Source organism: Carassius gibelio, chromosome B14, assembly GCF_023724105.1.
Source record: "Carassius gibelio isolate Cgi1373 ecotype wild population from Czech Republic chromosome B14, carGib1.2-hapl.c, whole genome shotgun sequence".
NCBI lineage: Eukaryota > Metazoa > Chordata > Actinopteri > Cypriniformes > Cyprinidae > Carassius > Carassius gibelio.
The window spans coordinates 15057385-15072858 of NC_068409.1; the positions used below are offsets into that span (position 1 = coordinate 15057385).

The window sequence follows — 15474 nt, forward strand, 5'->3', positions numbered from 1 at the left end:
GACTTATTAGGTGGCACTGTTAACAAATTAATGTGTCATGGTCAGTGTGAGGTGACAATGGCACATCCCAAGTTTGGTGTCAATATGTCAAATATTTGGAGAGATACAGCCTGAGATGCAGTTTGGCACTATGCCTAAAATTTTTAGCTGCGCTGTACGAAAACGGTTTTGTCTATCGACACGAAATCCATAGCTTTTTGTCGGCACAGTCTGAAGATCATCTGACTAGATTTTAGTGAAAATCGGACCAAGAGTTGTTAAGGAGTGCAAAAAAGTAGGTTTTCAACATAAATCAAAATGGCTGACAGTAAGTTTGGCTTATTATGACATAATTGATATGTATGTTGTCGGCATGACCCAAGGAATATTTTGAGAACAATTTCTTTACAATAGGTCAATGCAATCCAAAGGTATTAGCATTATTGAACATTTTATAATTAAGGATTAATGAATGGTTTATTAATCCAGACGAGTTGGTGGCGCTGTTACCAAATTGTTGTGGCATGAGAAATTTGAGGTGACAATGGCACATATAAAGTTTGGTGTAAATATGTCAAATCTTCGCAGACATACAGCCTCAGATACATTTTGGCATTTTTTCAACAAATTTGATGGTGCGCTAAATTAAAAAAACATTTCATATATTGACACGAAATCCAAAGCTGGTTGGTGAAAATTGGACTAACAGTCTAGGAGGAGTTTGAAAAAGTAGGTTTTCAACATGAATCAAAATGGTGGACAGGAAGTTTTTATTAGCATTTTTGTAAATTTCTTTATAACTTTAACATAACACTAGTTTCGTAATGATACTCTAATGCGTTTGTAAAATACCCAAATGCCCAAAATGGCTGACATGGTAAACTGGGTATCATTTGATTCAACACAATGCACCAAATCTGAAGAGACCAGTTTGTGATTTTTGGCCAAGCCATTAAGAAGTTATGAGCAAAAATATGCATTTTTCGTATCTCCTGACCACTAGGGGGCACTGTATCGAAACACTACAGGTAACCTCAGGCCATGCTTGTTACAACATACACCAAGTTTGGTCTCAATACGCCAAACCGTTGCGGAGATGTTGCGTGTAATTCCAGAACATTTTGAAGAATCAACTTTTTGACATGGTCTGAAGATGATCGGACTAACCATCTAGGAAGAGATAGAAAAAGTAGTTTTTTTGAACATCCAAAAGTAGAAAAAAAAATTTAACCTAAACCTAAAGGGATTTTTTAATTTTGGGGTTCATCCGACTTGGCATGAGCCAAGGATTCAGAGAAAAATAGAAAGTTCCTTCTGTACCATGACATTTTTGAAAGTTTGGAGAAGTGGTGATGCTAGAGAGTTTGATTTAGAGACTTCAAATTTGGTATGGTTAATGTTGACACTGTCTTCTATCAGTGTGCCAGATTTCACATCTTTCCCTCAAGCTGTTCTATGGGCTGCCATAGATTTGCTGTGGAAAAAGAAGCAGAATAATAATAAGAATCCTAACGATAACAATAGGTGCCTAAACACCTTCGGTGTAATAACAAAGTCTTGAGAAATCAAATGACTCAAATGAGAAATCAAATGTTATGAAAAATCTAATAATTTTTTATTTTATTTAATGCTGTACTATGAATACGAAATTAACTATCTCTTATGATTTTAATGGCAAATTTAAGTTTTGGATAGCTTTTTGAGCATTTAAACATGCTGTCAATTGAATGCTTACAAGTGACATTTTGCAACACTGCCAAGCAGCTGTTGAGATGTTGTTAGCACCATTTGGCCATGTACTTATTCAGGAGGTAGAAAATCAATTCAAAACCTCTCTTCAGTTGCTCTCTGCATGCACAAGGCTTAGTCAATTTCAGCTGTGCTTTCCTCTGCTTATAATGAGTTTATGTCATAGCTATTGCATGTTTTTAACATTTTAACAACAAAAACAACAGAAAAAAAAAAAACATTGACATTTGGCTCTATAATTGTTTAATAATTGTTTTTTCTTCCTAACAAATCATTTACAGTAGCTGCTCACTAAAAACCCTCAAATTAAAAGGGACATATAAATAATATTTGATTATGAAATATAATCAGAAGTAGATAACAGATTTTCATTCAAATTAGGGAAATTTTGGGTGCCCAGTAATCAGAAGGTGATAATGTGATCTTAAGCCAGAAGACTTAGACTGAGGGCCAGATTTACTAACAGCTTGTGCCAGCACAAACTGTCTTTTGTCATTAAAATAGTACTAACAGGATTTACTAAAGAAGAATCAGCACTGAAAAGGCATGGAAACAGTTATTTTGTAGGAGTTTCCCTTTCAGATGCAAAATTTATGCGAGGAGAGTATTAAAATGAAGCATGCAATGCAATTTACTAATGTTTGTGCTCGTCAAAATACTGGTATTTACACCATTATTTATCACACAAAACACCATCTAAAATCTAAAATCAGGTGTTAATTTGGACTACTCTTGGTAGATTGAACTGGTCATTATGGCCTTTGTGCTCTAATGCTAATTTGCCCTGTTTAGTAAATCTGGCACTTTTTTTAATTTGCTTCATTGATTTCGAAGGGAATGGTATGTAATGAGGAGAAAAATTGCAAGAATGCTCTGTAATGCAACTAAAAGAATGAGAATGAGAGCCGTAGCGTTGTAGCCAAATTGCAAAAATCACCAAATCAGATAACTCATAGTAGCCTACACAGTCGCTCTGATTTTATTTTGTCCTTGCGACCAAAATGTGTAATTTCACATTTAATGTCCAATTGATCACCTGAAGTTAAATCAATCTTGACCTTTAGCACTAGAGGCATTGACGCAATGGAGCTCAGATATGAGAGACATCATAACTTTCAGTCATTGCTGCATTGTGTAGCTGTGCATTGAACGGGTCCTGGAGTGTGCAGGGAATATGTAGGATTATGATGGTCTATTCTGAGCACTCGCACCCGACACCAGAGCCGCCAATAATAAAGGAATACACTTTTTCTTAGCAAAGTGTAGACTGGTGTTAATGCTTTGTCACTGACACCTGCTTCTCAGCTGATTCCACTTCTGGAGTGTTATGGGGGACACATGGTGACACATGATGTCCTCATACTGAGCCATGCACCCTGTTGTATGTGCATTTAATACATGCATCTCTGTACACATGCACAAAGTAGACTCTCTGTTGCTGTTGCTTGGTGAGCTGCAGTGTGCGCCTATGAAGCACTAGGGTGAGTCTGGATGGCGTGGGAAGCGACGCTTGGGAGGTGGTCGTGCTGCACTCTGCTGTGAAAAAGAGTTTTTCATGGCCAGACAGTCATGTGACACAAAGACAACTTAACTGAGTTGTGTTCCTGCTATGCTGCATTTCATCTTCCCATATTTCCTACGAAGTGCTATAGCACTGTCCATTAACGACATCAGTTTAATGGGTGTTTATGAGTTGAACTAGGAGGTCTAACTGTTTTATACAATTAAATTTGTACCAATGTATTATTTGTTGAACACGAACATTATATAAATCATTTGAAATGACTAAATCTTTTTTTTTTTTTTTGGCAATTTATAGCAACTTATTGAAAAGTATTATGTTCATAAGGATTTAGGTAAAACTTCTCACTATTAACTAGTTGCTTACTAGCGTGCCTATTATAAACACATTGGCGGTTTATTAGTATTAATGACTAATAAACTGCCACATATTCTGCATGACCATATTGTACATCCCTGATCCTACCCAATACCTACAGTAAACTTAACAACTATTTTACTAATTATTAATATGCAGCAAATTAGGAGTTTATTGAGGCAAAAGTCATAGTCGATGCTTTGTCAATGCCGAGAATTGGACCTTAAAATAAATTGTAACTGGATTTTGCTGGTTTTGTAAAATTAAGCAGCATTGTGAACATTGAGATCATTTCAATTATGTTTTCAAAAAAAAAAAAAAAAAAAAACAGTGCCATTAGATTAGTTTTGCATGGTAATGCATATCTTTAAATAATCATAGTCATGAGTAGTAGAGAATGAGATACCAAGTAGCCCTAATTTAATAGATGTTATTAAAATCCGGTGCAACAGATTCATATAGTGTTAAATCGCTGTTTTATTCTTTAAAAGAGTAAAATTGGTTTCACATAAACTGATTTATTTTTCAATAAATTAATACAAATTAACGATCTTAAACAGTTAATTTAGGTTTTACCACAGGAAGTATATTTAGGTTCATTTATTTAATGATTTAACATGTAATAAAAAAATGTAAATATTGTATTGTTATGAATTATCTTTTTTTAACTTCAATATACAGTCTATTATATACAATAATAATATTCAATATACCGTACACACATATATTTTTGCATAAAGGTGAAAATATTTATTTATTTTACTTTTTTTTGTTGCTGTATTACCCAGCTTTAATAGCACTTTGTTTCCAGATATTAGATTCTATGTGGATTTCACGTCCTTTCCATTCTCCTCTTTATCAAGAGAATATTCTTTTGGTCAGTGGACTGCGACATGCACAGACAGATGGACCCCCATGAGGCTTATCCCACAATGCATCACCTGCTTCGACTGCTGCCTCACCCTAAGGATGTTCTCCAACTGAATACAGTTTGTCTTAATAACTCTGTGCTTTGTTTTTAATGGTCATGCTGCTTTTTCTTGTCTTGCAGTGAAGTTGAACTCTGTTTGGGTCACTGTTTGATGGTTCATTTGGTAGACCAGAAGTAGACAGCTGTCGAGAGGGTTTAATTTTACACAGTGTCTGTTTTTTTAGCCTTGTTTTGTTGATTTTGTCTGGAAAAAGTAGGTTGCAAGTGAAGCATCCAACAAATTAGTGTAGTAGCACTTAATTGTCACATTGTTATTCTGTCCATATTGGCAAATCCCCTCTGAGATGATGTGCACCACCCACATGAACAGGATAAATTAGTGACTCACTGAATCTCATGTGTCATATTTGGCGAGTTGTGTTCGTTGTTTCATATGCTGTTTTATTATGTAAAAGACATTTCCATATTACTGTTTCCACTGCAAAAAAGGGGGGAATACAAAATGTTTTGAATCTGTCACACGTGATTTTAATAAGATGGTACCCTTAATAATAAAAATCCTACAAATGTTTGGCTTTATGTAGTGCAGTAATTAACTTTTTATTTATCGCTACATAACTGGCTCAGTAGAATTTCATTCTAAAACCTTCAGGTGATGTCACCTTATAAAGGCACCATCAGATCATTACTTGACTGATCCCTCCAGAATAACTTTAGAGTCTAGCAGGAATTGAACAAACAACCCTCTGGTTTCTAGTCCAGAGTCTTAACCACTACACCAAATATCCTGCTGAATCAATTTAACTGGCCTTTCCCCATTGTGACTGTTTTTCAAGCAAACCCGCAGGCTAAATAAGCAGCCATTTAATCCTGGTTCGACAGTGCCGCCTCCTACACAGTGACTGTCCAGGCCCATTACATCAAGTCTTGGGAGAATTGCAAACGTAATGGACAGAAGTGAGGAAAGAAAACGGAAAAGAATTCTGTTTGAGTGTTACCCAGTGGGTCAATAAGAGGTCAGAACTGTTCATCACTTTTACTCTGTACGCCTGTTGTTTTAAATGCATTGTGGCAGAATTTGCAGTATTAAATGTTGTGGAAATGCTTAGGGGGGAATGGCCACACATACACACAACCAATTTAAATGTTATCTATCTCACTCAATTAATAGTTGTAGACTGTCACACATGCACAGGTGGCATCCTGCAAACTCACTGGAAGTCAGCGAAAAAAGGAGCTCCACAATAAGTAGCATGGTACTACTTGAGATTATGTGTGTAATATTCTTTTTGGCCAGGCCTGTTCTTTCACAAAACATTTTCCTGTTTGCAAACCTATCCAGGATTTCAAAACCATCCTGACAGATTTGTTTCTGTCACGTTCTTTAGAATTTCTGCTTTTGTGTTCTAAGTGTAAACTCATATAGGTCTGGAATAACAACTAAATGATGGTGGTATTTTGAGTTTCACATTCAGTACCAAGTTCTACAGCTACAGTACCACAGATGTGCAAAAGGTTGTTTTCAACATTAGCTCTCCTGCACCTGGTTAAACCTCATCCAACTGTTAATCTGGATTTCATTCTGGGTTTGTCCCCTTCTCTCTTAGCAGCTCACGCTCTGGTAAGAATATCTGACTCACAAACTTTTAAATTTTCAGCTGAGCAGAGCTGTTGGATTTCCCCGGTCACGAACAGGAACTGTGAGGACACACTTGTGGCCTTTGAACTACGTCCATGTACAACAAAAATGTTTGGGTTGGACCTTTCGAGAAGAGGCTATTTAACTTGAGTGTTTTTGTAGCTACTCCCAGACAAGAACTTGAGCAGTCTTCACCCAGAAAGAAGATTGAAGATTTTTTTTAAAAATATATTTCCTTTTGTATTCCATACATTTTCAGGGGTTTTTCCTATTCCTTTAATAAACCATCCAGTTTGTCTTCTCCCTTTCTCCACAGGTGGTCAGCTGGTATTCATAGTTACACCTATAGTATACAATTATTTCAGTCCTGCCATTTCCATCTGTATGTTCTGTAAGAAGTTCACTGGATTTGTTTGAACTGGACAGATTACAGGGTAGCACCAAAGCCACTTTTAGTGGTCTTTTTATGAGATCTTGACTCCAGAACATCTGTTCTGAAAGGCCTAATATTACAAAATAATAACACACCCAGTATTCCCAGAGATAGACCCATTGGAGTTGAACACCAGAGGAAGCAGCTGGTTGTAGGGACACTTCCTTCACTGAAACTCTATAATTTCCTTAAGCACTCTCTGTGACTCCGTTTCTGTTTCTATGCATCTTGCTTTCATGTTTCCATTCATTTGTAACAGCTGGAAAGAAGACATATTGATTATCGGAACAAAGTTTTTTTTATTATTTCTGTAGTTTGTGCTATGAGCTGTTGCAATGTGTGTGTGTGTGTGTGTATATATATATATATATATATATATATTAGGGGTGTAACGATACGCGTATTCGTATTGAACCGTTCGGTACGGCGCTTTCGGTTCGGTACGCGGTACGCATTATGTATACCGAACGGTTCGTTGGAGTAATTAATTATATTTGAAAAAAAAAAAAAAAAAAGAGAGAGATAGAAATATAATGATATGCGTTCAACAAGGTAGCCCAATAACCCAAACAACGTAACAGGCAACGCCCCTGACACTCCCGAAGAAGAAAAAAACACCATCTTATATGTTTATGTTAGGTTACTCAGCAGGCGCTCGCTCACTCAGTACGCGCTGAAGGCTCGTTGCAAAATAGCCAATGCGTTTAACAGACTAGAAATGAGAAGATCCTCCAATAACCAACAGGTCTGGTGTTTGGGTGCACTTTGGATTCCCTTTAAGCTATAATGGTGATGGCAAGAGAGTGGTGGATAAAAAAACAACGGTATGTCGCATCTGCAACATGACAGGGTACACCAGCGGGATTACAAAAAAAAAAAAAAAAAAAATATCTGGGATATATGCGTCAGTACTATCTGGGAAAAGACGAAAAAAAGGAGAAACATGCACGCAGCAAACTATCCCTGCAGCATTTAGACACTATAGCTTACAGGGAATCCAACCCAAACACCAGACCTGTTGGTTATTTTAGGATCTTATATTTCTGGTCTGTTAAATGCATTAGACATTTTGCAACGAGCCTTCAGCGCGTGCTGAGTGAGCGAGCGCCTTAGGGGCCGTTCACATATCGCTCCTAAAAACGCGTGGAAAACGCTAAGCACGTCTTTCTCCTCCTTTCCAAAGCGCTCGGGCAGAAGCGCTCATGAGGCGTCTGTCTTTGCTAAGCAACAATGACGTGCTCTCTCCATGAGACGCGGAAATTTCAGCGAAGGATAAATGGATTTGCAGCTCTAAAAATCGCTTGCAGTAGCTCTGCTACTAAATTTATTTCAAAATTGCAATCCATATACAACTATGATCAGCTGATCCTTCATCTTGGCTGAGCTCTCAACGTTGTTACGGGAAAGGATGAAGCTGATTGGTTGGTTCTTGTCACATGACCCGCGGTGCGCTTGCGGCATTCTGAAAAGTTGAGATGTTTTTACATTTTGCTGTATCTAAAACGTATCGAACCGAACCGAACCGAACCGTGACATCAGTGTATCGTATCGAACCGAACCGTGAATTTTGTGAACCGTTACACCCCTAATATATATATATATATATATATATATATATATATAAAATTCTATACAGTATAAATATATATCTGATAACATTGGATGCTATCTGAATACCAAAAGGTTCAAATATAAGTTCAAAAGTAGATTTTTGTTTTGAAATACAAGCAGTCAGTTTTGTTCAAACACTTTTTAAAAGTTCCCTGTCACAGTTTGATATGCCTGCTTTTTTCAGACAGTTTTTCAGACTTTGTAACATATGTATGCCTAGCTCTTTGTTTTCTCCCTCTTTTTTGCCCTACAAAATATTACCATTTAGTTTTCACATCTTCAAAGTTTAGGCTGCAACAAAACATATTCTTGGCTAGTTTATCACCGTAAAAACCAAAATAACCACCACTGCACTCAAAATAACGGTTGCTCGGGAGCCATGTGCTGTCAGATGCTTGAGATCATTCTTAAGACTGTTTCATGTGAGAGTGATTCACCTCAGAGTGCCGTTCTCTGTAGGTCTGTTATTGAGCCATCACTCTCAGTGCCACACCACTATCATTACAGGGAGGGGGGCAGGAGGGGAAATAGCAGGGTGTGTATTCGCCTGAGCTTCTGGGATACACATTACGAAACTGGTGATTCCATCCACGATGTCTGTAAGCAGTACACACAAATGCACTTGTAGACGCCAGGGCTGTCAATTTAATTAAAATGTAATTTAGTTAATTAATCTGATAAAACATAATATGATAAAGTAATTTACTGATCTGTATTTAAGTTACATAACATGTTAGCAAAAAATTTGCACAGTGTGTAAACATTCAAAATTGTGCTCATTTATGGTCTAAATGTAGTTCCTTTAAGTGTTATAACAAATTAACTCCACATGATGTTGCTTTAAAAAAGTAGAATAATATCATACACATCTAACAATTTTGTAACCTTATTGATATTGATTTCATATCAGTATGGGGGGAATAGTAACACTTTATTTTATGGGGGGACCAATTTTCACTAGTAACTATTTGTTTCTTAGAATATTTTGAGCATTTTGGCTGTTTATTAATACCTATAAAGCACATATGAATGCATTATTCTGTATGACCATATTTAAGATCCATTAATCCAATCCCATACCTAAACTTAGCAACTAAGTAGTTAACTATTAATAAGCAGCAAATTAGGCATTTATTAAGGGGAAAAGTTCTGTTTCCAAAAACTTTTTTTTTTTTTTGAGATTTTCTTAGCAACTATTATTAATTATTAATTGTGAATTATTTGCTTATTTATTTAGTTTAGAAATTAATTGGTTAAAATGTATTCAATTGGCAGCTGTAGTACAGAAGCACAGGCATACAATGTTTGTAACTATTTTTACCTTTTGATGATCATTTATAGAACCATCTGCTTGTTATTACTACACTTTAGTTTTCTTTTTTAAACAAATGAATGGGAGATACTTGAGCACAACACAGCAAAACATCTGAGACGTTCGGTTATTGTTTGGAAATTGTGAACAAAGTTACCATGGTCATCGCAGGCAAATTTGGGAAATGAGCAACAGTTCAGAATTAGTCACATGGCGTCATGTTTTGTGGACGATTTATTTCCACCAGCTTGGTTTAAAACCTGCGGTAATATGATCCTCAACATGTTTTGACGATTTTAGTTTTGAGCCCTTTTTTAGCTGTCCACACTTCTGCATTTCATTATGTGATACATATGTCATGTTTTTCATAAAAGTTCCACTCCAGAGTTGCCGGGAACATGGCTATTTTAATAGATGTTCACGTGCCCTTAATTAGAGATACTCCGGGGGTAACTGAATGCCCAAATGACACCTCTGGCCTATTAGAATTCCTTAATGTGTTGTGATTAGCATTCACAGTGCTCCCCTGAGGCATTTGAGGAGAGATCATTTTGAAGCTGGAGGTCTGGATCACACATTTCAAAAATGCAACTGCAAAGTCTCGATTATAAGTGTCAAAAATGCACCACTTACTTGTATAAAACCTCTATGAAGCCCAATAACCACTGTTTTTTTTAAAGTGGGTGTAATGTTTATAATCTCCAGACACTGTATAATTGTATTTGAGATAAAGTTTTTAAATGATGGTTTGAACTAGGGTAATTCAGAGTGGTTTCCTCAGTTCCAGATGGTTTCCTCAGTGTGATAATGACGCATGTTAGTTTTGAGCATGAGTGATTTGTTTATTTGGCAAGGGGAAGGGATTGATGTTGGTAGTAGCTCATGAAAAGCATCTAAATGGTTTTGAATGAGTAGCTGGCAACTGAAACGCCCAATAATGTTGTAGTGGCTTTGATTCATGATGGTGTCTGGTGCGTCACTCCTCGATTTGGACAAATTTAGCACGTTCATGTGCACCCATTAATCTACTATAAACATGCCCTGAAACCTCTACTCATATGCAAGCATTTTTCATTCATGTACAGTATAGTGGAGTGTAATTTATAACTAAAATAGCAATATGGGAACTATCATGTTAAGCAAGTCTAGTTGAAGAGGGTACAAATGCAAACACTTAGCAGAGCAGAGAAAGTGTACTTGGTGGCCAACAGACTTTCCTTTTGAAATTAGAAAACCAAAATAAGGAATGAAGCATTTACTCGTTTTTGGTTTCAATATTAAAAGTAGAAAAATTTGCAAACAGCTCCTTTTTAATACTTTTTCCAAGAATTCAGCTTAATTTTTAGTTTTTATTATAATTGAGACCTCAAAAAGACATGTTCTTGTGCCAGCAGTGAGCTGCATGTGCACTCTCACACAGGACTGTAACTCGAGATTTTCATACATGTAACTTACTGTAACTTACATGTAATCTCTGTCATTCTCTGCCAAGTGAGAGCAGGACAATTTTGTGTGTGTGTTTCGAAAAAGTAAGCTAATAAGCCTTCAGAATAACAAGGTGAGTTAACCCTATTGTTCACACAGATTCAATAAACAACGATGGGTTAAATAAGATCAGTAAACTAAACAGCAGACATACTTGACTACAGTCAAACACCTCGCAGAACTGCGGAAGATCTTGGGCTGAACGATCAGCAGATAGGGGCGTTTAATTCTGTTTAGAAATCTGTTTTTTTTTTCTACCCCTGAATGAAAAATGAAAGATTAAGCTGAATTCTTGTTTTTCATTTTTTGGAAAAATCTTTTATTTATTTTTTTGTATTTTTTATTTTTTTTTACTTTCAATAATAAAAAAAAAAGAAAAACTAAAAAAAAAAAAATTCAGATTCCCGATTTTGTTTTTTTTTTTTATTCAGAAGGAAAATCTGTTGTCTGCCAAGTACACAAACTGAGTATAATAATTGACCAGTAATGGAGGTTTTCTTACAGAATACATTAGCAATCAACCAGACATATTCAGGTACTTCAAATGTAAAGCAAAAAATTAAATTTCTATGACTTTCACATTGGCATTCAATTATTGCATCCACCTGCAACTGATCACAGTGTGAGCATAAAAAGGCAGCAGGAGCAATGAAGAGCATCTTTTCACTTCGGAGCCGAGTGACAATATCGTTCTGCTCCATCCAGTGTCTTCAGTGAGCTACGAGTTCAACACGGTCTTGGAAGCTTCTGGTATTAGAGGATCTGCACTTCAGTGGTGGTTGTTCCTGTGTTGAGTGGGTTGTGCACTTCAGGTTGCACTATCCCCTGTTTTGTTGCAAGCAGCCATTTCCACTGTGCACCTCAGCAATAAAAGAGCATTTCCCTGAAAGAACAATTTCTCTAAAAGATCTCCACGGTTCTGGATGCAGTTGTTATCTGGTGCTGGTGATAGTCACGATCGCTGCGTCACATGTCTGGGCATTAAAAAAGCTGATGTGGCATTCGTGGATGACTCATGTTTCCATTGCAAGATGAGTTTACCATCTTGAATCTGCGGACCAGGCATCTCTACCTCAAGGGAGTGGAGTTCTGTTGCCTCTGCTGCAATTTAAGGCTCATCCCGGTGGCTGCCAGGCGAGGACTACTTCCGGGCAGTTAGAGGTTCACAGTGGTGACAAACCCCTCAGAGATCCAACCCCTCAGGGACCAACCACTCCTCTAAGCACCTCCGATTCCAGTTGAGCAGCCAATGGAATGTGCTGGGCCCACTTCAAAGAGCATACCAGCAGTATCCTGAAGGGCTCCTTCCGACATCTGGGTGTCGATCACTGTATCGGAGGTAGAGCTCTCTAAAAAAGAAGACATCTTTGCTGCCAGAAACCGGCCTGCTGGTTCCTCCTCACTCAACTCCCTCGACGGTGGTGCAGCAAAGGGGTATTCAGGGATCCCTCGGTGGAGTGGTTGTTAGCAATGAAATTGTGTCACTAGTTCACCTCCTCCTGGCAGGGAGACCCGTTGCTCCCTTCCCGGGCCTGTAGACATTTGTCTGTTCTGACCGGCAATGCCTATATTGCTTGTGGGGAAGCTGCTTCTGCCTTACATGCTATGGCATTATGGCAGGGACACCAGGCCCCACGAGGGTGGTCACTATCTGGAAGTTCTGAAAGAGCCACTGGCCTTGTGCTCCGAGCGATGAAGTCCACCGTGGCTTCTCTGGGTCATGTGATGTCCACATTTGTGGTCCAGGAGTGTCATCTCTGGCTGTGTCTGGCCCCTGTGTCAAGAGGGTTACAATCACCTCTGATTTTCCATATGCACCTAAACAGAGGTTTATATGCTTATTTGCTTCTGAAACCTCCTTCGGGAAGGATGGGGCTTCTGCAGCATCCCTGAACAGGTACACATTTTCCCAGTGTTATCCAATTTCGCTGAGTGGGTAGTGCCATGACAATGGTGAATAGTTTTCTTGTTGTGAGCCCCAGACTACACCAAAAAAGGGCACAGATGGGTCACACAGGGCACTGGAAGGGGTAGCATCCATGGCACTTTGGTAGAGGATCACAATTTGTTGGTAACCTACGTGATGTAGAGAGAGACTGATTGAAATGGAATGTCTCGATTTCATATGTAACCCTCTTTCACTGAAGGAGGGAATGGAGACGTCATGTCTTGTCCCATTGCCATGGCTGCTGTACTACCGCTCAGTGGCCGGGTTACCAACCTGGCTCATCAGCAAAAAACCTGGTATGCATTGCACCTGCTGCCTTTTTATGCTCACGCTGTGATCAGCTGCAGCTGGATGCAATATTTGCATGCCAATGTGCAATGGGTCATTTAGTTTACACTCAAAGTAAATTTGCTCTCTCGAAGTTGAGATCCCAATTCGTCGGTCACCGACGTGACATCTCTGTTCCCTCCTTCGGGGAACGAACAAGCATTATCCATTTGCTGTAAACAGCGTTTTTTGTTAGGCAATAATAGATTGTCCTTTTCATAGTTTTGTCCTTTTGAATTTAAATTGTTTGCATAAAGAAAATGAGAGTCTTTCAAGAACAAAACTGATTGATTTTTTTTTGCAGAGAGTATTGATGATGGCCTAATTAGAGTTTTGACACAAACATTTGCGCTCATTAGGGAAAGCAATATAATCACAAAATGATTGCGGCTTCAGACATCAAAAAGGACTACCAAATTAAGTCAAGTGTGATCTTGCCAGCATTTATGCACATTCAATATTTGCATGCTATTTTAGAGCTTAGATGAATGGTTGACTTAAAAAATAAAATTTTGTTTTATTATTTACTTTCCTTTCTTTATTTTCATTAACTTTCATTATAAGCATGGAAAAAAGTGGCCAAGTACAGTACATCATTTCAAAATTTCTCCTTTTGTGTTTCAACAAAAACAAAAGACAGAGAGTTATATAGTTTTGAAACAAGAGTCTGGGATTAAGTTTTGGGAGTCCATTTCCTATCCTTAAAAAAATGTCTTACAGAGATTGAATAAAAATGAGCTCCTTAAACTTACTGGCAGATTCTGAAAGATAAATTCTTCAAACGGTTGTATAAAAAGGATGTAGTGCTGGTCCTTCAAGAGCCACTCTCAACTTGTCTGTCCATAAAGCCTATAAAAAGTTTGCCTTCATGCATTTCACAACACTTCAGCATGTTATTCTTATTAAGTGAGGGTAATTTTGTAGGATTTTTTTTTACCCAAGCAAAATCTCTCATAACCTGACCTCATAGACTCCAGGTAGGTTGCAGTTCTAGAAAATGGTGTTGCTGGAGTATAAATGGTTCCAGATGGTTTTACACCTAATTCTTAATTTTTTTGCAGTTAACGTGTAATTTATTCTCCACCGTTTTTTTTATTTTTTATTTCTGACCCTGCTGACCCAATGAGCATTTTGCTGTCCAATGGTTATGGGATTTATTTATTGCGTTTTTCTGTATTGCAGTTTTGAATATTTCTCATGGGGATTTAATCATTTTTGACTTTTCAATCTGAGTTAACCACTTTTTTTTGTGCTCATTTTTAGGGGTGCTCCGATCACGATCGGCCGATCGTTATGCGCATCTCGTCAGTAAAGCCGGTTCTCTAATCAGCAGTTAATTCCATCAGGTGCGTGATTTCTCATAGAGCAGCTGTTACTACACAGAGCCGTTGTTAATAGAGAAGATGCGCAAATCACGTTAATTTTCAGCGTTTATTGGCCCATCTTCTCAGTTAACAACGGCTCTGTGTAGTAACAGCTGCTCTATGTGAAATCACGCACCTGATGGAATTAACGGCTGATTAGAGAACCGGCTTTACTGACGAGATGCGCATTAACGATCGGTCCGATCGTGATCGGAGCACCCCTACTCATTTTATCTGTAAAATAAAACATGCCTTATACAGTAATTCGGCAAAACTGAATAGTTTTTAGTTTTTCACTTCCAGTCTTCACTGACAATTATACATAACTTATAAATTATTAAATACAAAATTAACTATAGTTATTGTGCATAGAAAAAATATGATCAGAATATCAACATACCTAATAATTTTGTACCAACTGTGTTATCTCAGAGCTTCAGCTATCTCCTTTTCCCTAGGCCGTTGATTATTTTATACAGTATGTTGCTCAATATCACTGATCTCAGGCAAATGATTAAACTAAGTAGAAATTTTGAAGAGTAGACATGAGTGTAAGATGTCAAATTTGATGTATTTATACTACTGCTTTTAATCACTGTATATGTCACTTTCACTTAAATGAGTGAGCAATTTTGTATAAGCCTGATGATCTCCAGTAATTGGGAGCTGATTTTACTGTCCTTGAAGCATGGCTATTTGAATGAACACTTATCAGATTTTTTCCCCTTCTTTTTTCCTAGTTTTATTGCACACAATAGCCTCTGGGCCTGCTGACCTGTGAGAAACCTTGCTAATCAAGTGGTGTAAGACGTTGTGT

The 15474-nt window shown here is 37.6% G+C and overlaps 1 protein-coding gene across 3 annotated transcripts in view; it reads left to right on the forward strand.

Moving 5' to 3' along the window:
• Positions 1 to 15474, forward strand: part of LOC127971636 (A disintegrin and metalloproteinase with thrombospondin motifs 2-like) — a 134389-nt gene that overhangs the window by 55448 nt on the left and 63467 nt on the right. The gene's annotated exons all lie outside the window — the stretch shown is intronic.